This window comes from Schistocerca serialis, chromosome 8, assembly GCF_023864345.2.
Source record: "Schistocerca serialis cubense isolate TAMUIC-IGC-003099 chromosome 8, iqSchSeri2.2, whole genome shotgun sequence".
NCBI lineage: Eukaryota > Metazoa > Arthropoda > Insecta > Orthoptera > Acrididae > Schistocerca > Schistocerca serialis.
The window spans coordinates 489,077,220-489,089,737 of NC_064645.1; the positions used below are offsets into that span (position 1 = coordinate 489,077,220).

At 43.1% G+C, this 12,518-nt stretch overlaps 1 pseudogene; it reads right to left on the reverse strand.

Annotated features, from left to right (window-relative positions):
- Positions 1–7,324: 7,324 nt before the first annotated feature.
- LOC126417520 (5S ribosomal RNA) lies at positions 7,325–7,442 on the reverse strand (annotated as a pseudogene).
- Between the last annotated feature and the right edge of the window lie 5,076 nt (positions 7,443–12,518).

Consider the following 12,518-nt stretch of genomic DNA (forward strand, 5'->3'; position numbering starts at 1 on the left):
GGATGTAGGTTGCAGTAAGTACTGGGAGATGAAGAAGCTTGCACAGGATAGAGTAGCATGGAGAGCTGCATCAAACCACTACAACAACACATCGTACTGCATCCGCAGCAGCAATTTGAGCAGCATTTGGCGCCATAGTGACACAACGAACTGTTAGAACTCGATTACTTCAAGGACAGCTCCAAGCAAGATGTCCTGTATCGTGTGTTCCACTGACTCCAAACCATCGCCATTTGCGGTTTGACTGGTGTCAAGGGAAAGGTCATTGGAGGGCAGGGCGGAGGTCTGTCGTGTTTTCTGATTAAGATGGTTCTGTTTCGGTGCCAGTGATGGCCGTCTGTTGGCTAGAAGGAGGTTAGTTGAGGACCTGCAACCAACCTGTGTGCTAGACACACTTGTCCTGCACCTATGGACTGAGGTGCGATTTCGTATGATAGCAGGGACACTCTCGTGGTTATCCCACGCACCCTGCTTAGACCAGTTGTGCTACCATAACAGCAGAATAACGCTCCCTCACATACCGCTGTTGTAACCCAACGTGCACTACGGACTGTCGACGTGGTGCCTTGTCCTGTTCGATCACCAGATCTGTCGCCTACAGAGCGCATGTGGAACATCATCGGACGGCAACTCCAACATCATCCACAAACACCATCAACCGTCCATGTACACACAGACAAAGCGTAAAAGGCATAAAACTCCATCCCACAAACTGAAATACGGCACCTGTACAACGCAATGCATGCACATTTGCATGCTTGCATTCAACGTTCTAGCTGTTACACCCGTTATTATTGTACTAGCATTTCATCTACATCTACATCTACCTTTATATTCCGCAAGCCACCGAACGGTGAGTGGCGGAGGGCACTTCATGTGCCACTGTCATTACCTCCCTTTCATGTTCCAGTCGCGTATGGTTCGCCGGAAAGCCTCCGTGCGCGCTCGAATCTCTCTGATTTTACATTCGTGATGTCCTCGGGAGGTATAAGTAGGGGGAAGCAATATATTCGATACCTCATCTAGAAACGCACCGTCTCTAAATCTGGACAGCAAGCTACACTGCGATGCAAAGCGCCTCTCTTGTAGAGTCTGCCACTTGAGTTTGCTAAACATTTCCGTAACGCTATCACGCCTTTCAAATAATCCTGTGACGAAACGCGCCGCTCTTCTTTGGGTCTTCTCTATCTCCTCTGTCAACCCGACCTGGTACGGATCCCACACTGATGAGCAATGCTCAAGTACAGGTCGAACGAGTGTTTTGTAAGCCAATAATTTCACATTTGCAGTGGCTTATCTCGCTGTGAACTTGTGACTTTAATGACTTAAATACATTACTTAGACAAATGTTTTCTCGAAATTTCGTTACTCTACATCAATTGTTTTTTGGGGCTGCGATTTCTTTTCCGTCGCTGTATCGTAACAATGTATGTATTTATGCATGCACATTCTACATCTCCAAAACCACAAGACCGATTTCAGCCAAACTAGGTACCCATATCACGCACTGTCTGGAAAGTTTCGCTGTGACGGTAAGAACCACCAACGACACATTTTGCTTGTACCCGCAAAATTTGGTATATGTACGACGTATAGTTCAAGATATACGACCTCGAGCAGTGTGACGCATCATTTAATTTATTGTTACTAACCCACTGAACCGATTTCAATTAAACTTGGTAAGGAGATAGCTTGAAACCTGAGGAAGAACATAGGCTACTTTAAAAAGAATGTAATGCTAGATGCTTACTGAATAGTGTTACACGAATTAGGGAACGTTATGACCCTTTGAGGAAGGTATTTACTCTTTTTGACTTTTGAACTATGTCATATTCGTAAAAATCCGTTTATTGGTTGACATGTGCTACGTGATACGATTCGAAGTAATGAATACAATGCTTAAACAATCTTCTATGTGTTTATTTTATACTTTTGCAGTATTTGTTGCATAATGTACACACAGCCTAATGTAGGGATACGGCTACTAGGTTCACTAAGCAATATTTCAGAACAGAGAACTTAGTGACCTGCAACAAATACATACATAATTTCAAAGTATTATGAAATATTTTCTCGCTGACAACCTCCAGAAAATGACGAGAGGAGAAGTGTTTATCGCTTACTGCACTTTCGCTGTTCATGTAGTAAAACTGTCGCATCACTTATAATGTCATGACGTCTACATTTATTGCTTGTTCGCTACTAATCCATTCGCAACGCATTTAGCAGGTACTATTCACATATGCTGCTGAATGTACCTACAAAATTGTATCACTCTACGGCACAAAGCTCACGAGGGAAGAAGGAGATAGCCAGGGGAAAATGTAATTGGCTTATAAAGTTTCACTCCTCTTGTCTTTCCCCGTTTTATTTTGTGAACATCTGCTTATTGTTCCAGATATAGTCCCAAAGTTTCCTGTTTTATTCTTTGTGTCTTCGTCGTACTCAGATGTGATGTCACAAGCAAAGTAGTTAGTATGTTTGACGTGTTCTATTGATCTGTTGTTAACTATTCTACTGTTCGTACAAGATATTTTCTTTTAAAAACCACCAATTTTCTCTTATTATCTGAAATTGACAAACGATCGTCTTCACATACCTTACCGAATAGATGTATTCCCCTTTGTAGGTCATCTTCATTCTCTACCAACAATGTCATCTGCATATAGAAAGCAATTCAAGTGCTATTTCAATTAATCTTAATTCCTCTGTTAAAAATTTCCTTCCGTATCCGAATTGCGTCATCTAAATAAATGTTAAAAAATGGGAATGAAATGCTACAAGCTTGTCTGTCTCCTTTTTTTGTGTCTATGGACTTCTTAGAGTACCAATTGTATCTAAAATTATAGTCATGCAATTTTACAGACTTTTCTTTAGTGGTTTGCATAGTCTCTTTCTCTCTTAATCTCCATGTTTTCTTTTGGACAACATTCTCGAGTGCCTTAATAAAATGAATAAATACTAAACACGTTTCCCTATTATAATTTCTGTGTTTTTCGATTACAATACAGGTTTGAGAAAATTTGGCACGGTATCCCTCGGGAGGAAATCCAGGACCCCTTGGTAACAGTAACACGGAAGTGGTCGCTATCTTAATAAAGGCTGTCTTTTCATTACTCGCTATACTGTCTCGTGTTACATCCTACTGATATCTAGTATCACAAATGTGGTGTCACCGCCAGACACCACACTTGCTAGGTGGTAGCTTTAAATCCGCCGCGGTACATTAGTACATGTCGGACCCGCGTGTCGCCACTGTCAGTAATCGCAGACCGAGCGCCACCACACGGCAGGTCTAGAGAGACGTACTAGCACTCGCCCCAGTTGTACGGACGACGTAGCTAGCGATGCACACTGACGAAGCCTCGCTCATTTGCAGAGCAGATAGTTAGAATAGCCTTCAGCTAAGTCAATGGCTACGACCTAGCAAGGCGCCATTAGCAGTATATTGTCTGAAACTACAGAGTCTCACTTGTATCGTATGAAGCATGTCTCATCAAGAACGATGTATACAAAGGATGGATTAAAGTTAAGTATTCCAGAAGCTACGTACTTTTCTTTATAGCATTCATTACGTATCCTGTTTCAGACCTCACTCCATCCTTCGTGAGTTAGAGCGTGCGTCTTGGCCGCCTCTTTCAATTAGTGTGCGTAGTGTTGGCAAGTCTGCCGACACTGCAACAAATACTAGAAGCAAGTGGAGGTTGCTCACTCGCAGTTTCCACTCTCGCATGTAGTACCACGACTCCACCAGCAATAATACAGTAAGTCACATCGAGCCGCGTTCCGCACCTCAACTTCCGTGGTTTGCCTTTACTATGATCGAGCTACAATTTTTATAATCATACTCAATTCCCTCTAGAGTCTCTAGTGCCCTTCAAAATGTTTTAATACTCGGCAAATTATGAAAGGATGAGCAACTGTAATACATCGAGCCGCCTTTAGCACCTCAACTCCCATGGTTAGCCCTTATTATAATCGAGCTACAATTCTTAAATTTATACTCTATTTCCTCTAGAGTCTCTAGTATTCTTCAAAATGTTTTAAAACTCCGCAGATTATGAAAGGATATCTGGAAAATGTGCGAAAGTTGACATCACGTGCACGATGTGAAATGGAGTCTCTCAAAAAGTACGACTGCGAGAAAGAAATTTGTTCTCAAGTAAGCTGTGTGGCTGTAACTAAAAGACTTTCCGTTAAATGTTACGAACCTTTGTTAGTTTAGAAAACAACTGCTGCACGAGAACTGTTATCGTGACTGCACCACAAACGATCACTGAAAAAAAAACAACAAAAAAACAACGCATGTGACTTTCTCTCTTAAATTTGTTTATAATCAGAATGTAGCACTTTCATAAAGTATTTAACTCGCATCAAACCTCTGAAGATATACTGATATTATTCTCTTGAGTGCTATTTGGCAGTCACTGTGCCTGACTCAAACCTAGTACATTACCACACACTCTGACTCTTCGCTGGCAAAGTAAAGCTAAACTCTCTGACCAACATCTTTGGTCTCGAACGTAGTTCTACAGTGCATAATTACAAAGACAATGTTAAAGCGATATTACAAGGTTTGAGAACATTTATCAACTTTACAAATTAACTCATATTTGTGGCCCATGACATACTCAGAATTATCGTAGCAGACAGCATAGCCAATTTTCAACTTCTGTAACAGGGCTACCTCAAATTGCGTTTTCTATGTTAACATTTGATTTCGAATTAACGTCTCTCAAGGCCTCTCATTCGCTGTAGCTTTCCCCTATCTGCTTTCTCTTAATACCATTCAACATTTAGACAGCACCGCTTCCCTGTAGGAGAGAAATTCGACAGCCTACGTGGTCCGTGGGCAGTACATGTGACTATCTCTCTCTCTGGTAGAGAAAAGATGCGAGGACCAAATCCCGTTCGTCGCAGACGCATCGATTGTTTCGATCACTGTAACTCACAGTTAGGCCCGAGTGTTGAAATCCGAAATCTCTAGCGGCAACAACTTGTTTGATAATTGCAGGTGAATGAATACATAATTCTGAGGAAATGGAGGCAGCCATCAAAAAGTTGAAAAATGAGAAGGCTCGAGAACGGTATCTAATACAGCCCGAACTGGTAAAAAATTCAGGAAATGAATATGTCAGATATTTCCATAAGTATGTAATTCAGATTTGGAGAAATTAAAGTATCGCTGTTGAATGAAATGTAGGTATCATATGCTGATACACAAAAAAGACGAAAACATGGTGTGCACTAATCATTGGGGAATTTGCCTATTACTTGCTGCAAATAAATTATTCTCTAACATCGGCAATAACAGGTTTCCGTCTGATGCTGGAAAATACTGTTTGTCACTATCAGTGTGAATTTAGTTAAGAGTCATCTGCTGTTGATCAGATCATCACGATACGGCAAATAGTATAAAAGTGTAAATTTGGGATTGATAAACATCAGCTCTTTATAGACTTCAGAGCAGCCTGTGCGACTGCTGACAGAAGGGAACTGTGTATAGCAATATATAGTTAGAGATTCCTATAAATTGGTCGCCTTAATTAAATCCAGTAAAATTAAGATAGAAATTATATTATTAAAAGGTGTGACCACTGAAAAGGGTGCGAGACAGCGAAGTTCGCTATCCAACGTGCCGTTATGTATGGCTTTGAAAAGGTAATAAGAATTGTGGGCGTCAGTACAATGGGGTACCCAGTACAAATCAACTGAAATGCTAGAATATGCAAACGACATAATAGAGAGGAGGCCAAAAGCAATTAAAGAACTGATTATAAATCTAGAAATACTGCTACAAAGATGAAACTACAGATGAATAACAGGTAAATTAAGTATATGCCTGTATCTAAGAAAAGTTATCCTAATGAAACCAAATTCAAAAAAATTATTTGATTTAAATTTGATACCAGGTGTATTTTCACTTATCTTGGATCAGAAATAAGCTGTAACAGCTAATCGAAAAATTGTTCTCCAAAAAGTGTTATCAGGATGACCACGAAAAAACCGAGTGAAGTGGCGTAGTGGTTAGCACACTGTACTCGCGTTCGGGAAGACGACGGTTTAAACCCGTGTCCGACCATCCAGATTTAGGCTTTCCGTGCTTTCCCTAAATCGCTTGAGGCAAATGCCGGGATGGTTCCTTTGAAGGGCCAAGGCCGATTTCCTTCCCCGTCCTTGACACAACCCGAGCTTGAGCTCGAAGGGACGATAAACCCAGTCTTCCTTCCATGACCCTAAAAAGCATCCGAAAGCTAGACTGCTATTCACAAAAACTAAAGTTATGAGGCACGAAGTTTTAGTGAAGCCGTTGCTAAAATACGGTGCTGAAACCTGGAGACTAATGAAATTCGATGAAAAGCAACCTGAGAAAGAGAGAGAGAGCGAGAGAGGAAGAGAGAGAGCTTGACGGTTTGAGCTCACTTGTCAGTATGACCTTACACCGCTTCTAACCAAGATACATGCACTGATTCAGTGGGGAAGGGTGTCACAAAGCAACTGTACCCTCTCCTAAGGCAAGTGTCCAAAAGCCGTTGTACTCGCCCTTGATGTTCTGGATTCTGGGGCTGGGACGGGGTTGATGTCATACGTATTCCATCAGAAACAAATCTTGCTAGCCACAGGAGTACCTCAACATCACGCAGACAGTGTGCCATATGGGGACGGATATTGATTTGTTGAAAAATGAAACCACAATAATGTCACATGAGATGTAACACATGAGGACGCAGGGTGACCGTGACTCACCGTCGTGTGCTGTAGATTTCTGATTCAAAACTTTGTTTGCAAAGATCACAGTGTTGTAAACAGTGATTACTTGTTTCAAGCCCTTAAACAGTTTTCTTCAGATGAGGATTCAGACATGCAATATCTACATGAAGAGAATAGGTACCACAATTAGTCATTTCAGTGTCAACATTCTGAAGGGAATTTCAACTTACGATCCTACTTATAAGGGACAGTCAAATGAAAAGGAACAAATGGAAAAAAGTGAGTAAACTCTCTTCGTCCGAGCAGGCCTTGGAAGGCCCAATGGTACCGACCGGCCGCTGTATCATCCTCAGACCAGAGGCGTCACTGGATGCGGATGTGGAGGGCCGTATGATCAGCACACCGCTTTCCCGGCCGTATGTCAGTTTACGAGAACCGGAGCCAATACTTATCAATCAAGAATCGTGCTTGGGTAGCTCAGATGGTAGACCACTTTCCCGCGAAAGGCAAAGGTCCCGAGTTCGAGTCTCGGTCCGTCACACGGTTTTTAATCTGCAAGGAAAGTTTCAAGTATCTGCTCAGTTCACCTCACAAGGGCTGAGTGCACCCCTCTCGCCAACAGCGCTCGGCAGACCGGATGGTCGCCCATTCAAGTTCTAGCCCAGCCCGACAGCGCTTAACTTCGGTGATCTGACGGGAACCGGTGTTACCACTGCAGCAAGAATATTGGCAAAAAATTGAGTAAACTGTCAGTTATTTCAAAAATTGCGGTAACTGTTAATGCATTTATCCCACTGTAGGAGAAGACAGTCAATGCCTTCGTAGAAAAATGTTTGTGGTTGCCTACGGAACCATGATGGTACCTAAGTGTGTACCTCTTCGTCCGAAGCAAACTGACAGCCATGAATGTCGTTCTTCAGGGCTCCAAACACGTAGAAATCGCATGGGGAGAGAGCGGGAGTCTATGAGAATTTGTAAGGGCTTTCCAGCGAAACTTGTGCAGCATAGTGGAAACAACCTTGTCAACATATGGGTTTCGCTGTGTAGCCCTTACACATCCTTCATACTGTCCCGATGCCTCCCCATGCGAGTTCCATATTTCTGGAGCCCTGAAAAAACATTCGTGGCTATCGATGTTATTCGTACAAAGAGGTACACGCTTGGGTCAATCAGGGTTCCGAAGGCAACTGCAGACTTTTTCCATGAAGGTACTGACCTTCTTGTCTCACTTAGGGATAAACGTATCAAAGTTATTGCATTGCTTTTGATTTAATAAACAGCTTACTTACTGAAACTTCCTGGCAGATTAAAACTGTGTGCCCGACCGAGACTCGAACTCGGGACCTTTGCCTTTCGCGGGCAAGTGCTCTACCAACTGAGCTACCGAAGCACGAAGCACTTGCCCGCGAAAGGCAAAGGACCCGAGTTCGAGTCTCGGTCGGGCACACAGTTTTAATCTGCCAGGAAGTTTCATATCAGCGCACACTCCGCTGCAGAGTGAAAATCTCATTCTAGCTTACTTGCTTATGTTCATCTACCTCGTTTTCATTTGACTACGCTTTACATTTGATTGCCCCTTATAAAACAAACGTATGTGAAGCATACTGCTCAATAGTGTCACATACGTATATTTTCAATACCGTTTTAAGTTGAAATTTCCTTCAGGATGTTAACATTGAAATGACCTAGTGCTTTACGTATTGTCTTGATATAGTCACTGCATGTTTGTATTCTTATCTGAAGTTGACCGTTTAAGAGGCTGAAACCAGTATTCATTGTTTTCTACATTATGATTTTTTATAATGAATGCTTTAATAAAACTTCTACAGGATTCAAGATTACAGATCGCTCTCTCCATGCCGACTATGTCAAGTAATTACACAGTGCTGTGCCGCCAGAGCTCCCTCGATTACTACCAGCCGCCAACTGAAGTCATACCAGATGGCTGCCCATAGCGTGGCCCCGGGAGCAACAGCACGTTGTTTCTGAAAAACGCCGGCCGTCCTGGCCGAGTGGTTCTAGGCACTTCAGTCTGGAACTACGCGTCCGATACGGTCGCAGGTTCGAATCCTACCTCGGGCATGGCTGTGTCTGATGTCCTTAGGTTAGTTAGGTTTAAGTAGTTCTAAGTTCTAGGGGACTGATGACCACAGATGTTAAGTCCATAGTACTCAGAGCCATTTTTTTCTGAAAAACACTGGAAGAATGGGACTTCTCCGCAGGTCGCCATCATATTTGCTGACGATAGTCATCCGGGGTAGTGCAGAACGCGATTCATCACCAAAGACCATACGGCGCCATTGTGCTTGGTGCACAATAAAATGAACCTCCCTTGCGGTGGTTAGATATAGTTGACCGGAATCTTGAGAGTTTGACTGCATGAAGTTCATCAGTGGGTCGCTGTCACATTCGAATCAGGCTAATGTGCTCATCGCCCGGCTGGCCAAATGGAGACTCAATATGAGGGACCTTTCAAGTTCCATCAGTTGTTGATAACGCTGTCTCACACGAGGACGTGGCATCTACGTGTCCTTCGCAGGGATCACTCAGCATGTGACGCATTTTATGTCAGTTTTTTACCCTACCAGGCTTATTAACAACACTACACACAACAACACTAACGCACTCTGGTGGACATTCTATTTGTCGTAGAGAACAGCAACTATAATCATTAACATACGCACTGCTTGCATGTAGGAGTATGAAGAGACATTGAGATCCGAACATGTCTTCTGGATGCTTCACTTTCTTCTTGTCAGGCAGTGTATTTGAAAAATAAAAAAAAAAATGGTTCAAATGGCTCTTAGCACTATGGGACTTAACATCTGAAGTCATCAGTCCCCTAGAACTTAAAACTACTTATATCTGACTAACCTAAAGACATCACACACATCCATGCCCGAGGCTGGATTCGATCCTGCGACAGTAGCAGTCGCGCGGTTCCGGAATGAAGCACCTACAACCGCTCGGCCACCGAGGCCGGCGAACAATTCTTGAACCGTTGATAGAAAATGGTGTCTGGTTAGAAGATTTTAGCTGAAGTAAGAGGATAGTGTGGTGTCATCGCCAGACACCACACTTGCTAGGTGGTAGCCTTTAAATCGGCCGCGGTCCGTTAGTATACGTCGGACCCGCGTGTCGCCACTATCAGTGGTTGCAGACCGAGCGCCGCCACACGGCAGGTCTAGTCTAGAGAGACTCCCTAGCACTCCCCCCAGTTGTGCAACCGACTTTTCTAACGATGGTTCACTGACTACATACGCTCTCATTTGCAGAGACGACAGTTTAGCATAGTCTTCAGCTACGTTATTTGCTACGACCTAGCAAGGCGCCATATTCAGTTACCATAATTACTTCAAGAACGTATTCTGAATAGATAATATTGTGAATCATGTACCGTCAAGAGCGACGTTCATCATTAATGGATTAAAGTTAAGTATCAAACTAATTATGTCCGCTTTCTGAATTCTCATTCCTTGTCATGTTCCAGACCTCACTTCAGTATAGTTCTTCCATCCTCACGCCAGCCTACGTGAGCTAAAACGCGTGCATTTCGGCCTTCACTCGTAACACGGTGTTGGCTCTCCTGCTAACACAAAAAAGGCGTCAGATAGGTATTTAGAACTGGCGGAGTATGGTAGTAAGCAGAATAGTATGAAACAGTATTCTACAGGACGCCATGGCGGCCAAAGGCCTGTCTTGCCACAGAGGATGATGATGATGATGATAAGAAATGTTGATTACATGGCGCTACATTCATTAACGGTGAATTCAAGGATTACAACTTATAACTGAAGAGATAGAATGTCAAGTAAAACAGCTTTCAGCCGTCTAATTTCCACACTGTTGTTTTACTGGGCTATCAGTTTGGCGATTTATTACATCATCTTCAGGCCCCCTGCCCGAGTCGGCAGAAGATGTTGGTCACTGTATCATGCAGAAATATACAGATGCCAGTCTTTGAATGCTGGCCCCTATTTTGACCGTAACCGAGGTCGGTATCTTCCTCCACGTCGGTCAGGAGGCCTGAACAAGGCGGAATTAATCGTCGAAACTGGTAGCCTAATAAAATAACAATTTGGAAATTAGACGGCTAAGAGGTGTTTGATTCTGTACTGAACAGCCGAGTCCCGCAATCTTCTCTGAAAAGATGGACATACATATAACTGAAGTACGTCTGAAGTCTAATTGACACACACACACAGTGGTTACGGTTACTACAAGCCACACAACAAGTTGGGAAACGGGGCCAAATTTCTAATAGTTTACTGTCGAGTTGAGATTTTCACACACAAATGTTTTATTCATATCATACAGAAACTAACAGTACGGCAATAAACAACCTTTTAAACACGCCTCTAGCGGCAATCAAGTAATTTACAGCAATGCAAAAGTTTAAAAATTTCTTTTAAAAACGGCAGTCAAGTCATTTATAGCAATACAACAGCTCAATTTTTTTTTTTTAAAAAAAGCGCAGAAGCTAACAGTACGGCAATAACAGCCTTTCAAAACACGCCGTTAACGGCAATCAAGTAATTTATAGCAATACCACAATTTAAAAATTTCTTTTTTAAAAAAACACACAACGGCAATAACAGCCTTTCAAAGCACGCCGCTAACGGCAATCAATTAATTTATTGCAACATAACAGTTTAAAAAAATTTAAAGAACATTAGTTAACAGGCTACTAAAGTAAATACAAAACTTTGTTAATAAAGTAGGGTGAGGTAGTGAAGGTACCAACACAGCCATTAAAAAAAAAAAAATGAAAGATCTCAGCAAACACACGATTACTGGCAATAAAGGAATGGAGGAATTAAAAAAGTTTTTAAACAATAGTGTCCTGGAATATCATTAGATATGACGGACGTGTATGGCGGCCACAAATCACCCACTCAGGGATGCTCAGGCTAGGCAGAATACTGACCAATTTAAATACGCCGGTAAACACAATTGCCACTCTCAGGCTGGTCACTGCACCGACTTTTAGCCAGCGAAAACTTGTAATAAGATGGCTTAACTTGCTGACAGAATTAGAGCTAACCTCGTGCAAGGAAACATAACACGACACAGTCCTGATTGAGCGACCACATGATCAACCAACAAGAAGCATGAATTCACTCATAACACACGAAAGAATAGCAAAACAAACTGCCAAAACTACACCTCCCATCGGGCAGTAACGAGAGGAGGAGGAAAGATCACTGTCTTCAATTACACCGGTGCCGGGGACAGAAAACCCGATCGCCGGAGGCCACAAGGCAGAAGAGACACTGGTTACGCAAACTTATTACTTAATGATTAAACCTTGCACTAACTTAACTTGCAATTATGCTCGAACAGGCAGTTCACGACCTCCGATGGCAAGGATCCACACATCCTACCGCGCACGCGTGCCAGTGTACCCAACACGCCACGGTCACGCGACAACACGCTCTGTCACCGGAGTTCACGTCTTCTCTGCAACGTTGACGGGTAGTGACCACTCCTGCATGTTAGGTGTCTCCTTTTTAAACTCCAGTGTTGAAACGGAGGACTTAAAGAAGCTTGTTAACGTCCCACCAAGGTGAAATGAACAGCAGCTACTCGTGGGGCGATCCAACCAACCGGCGGGGAGCTCTTCCGTCAACTCCACCCGCTCGTTACACACAACCGACACACATCACGTGGCGACTCGGTACAACCGACCACGCCCGGTCCGCGCTGGCAAGCCACATTGCCCTTTCGTGTCCACCAGACTCCCCCAGCGCACCACCCTACTTCCGCGCCACCACACGAGGCTACAACCGGTCAAAGACCTTCCTTCC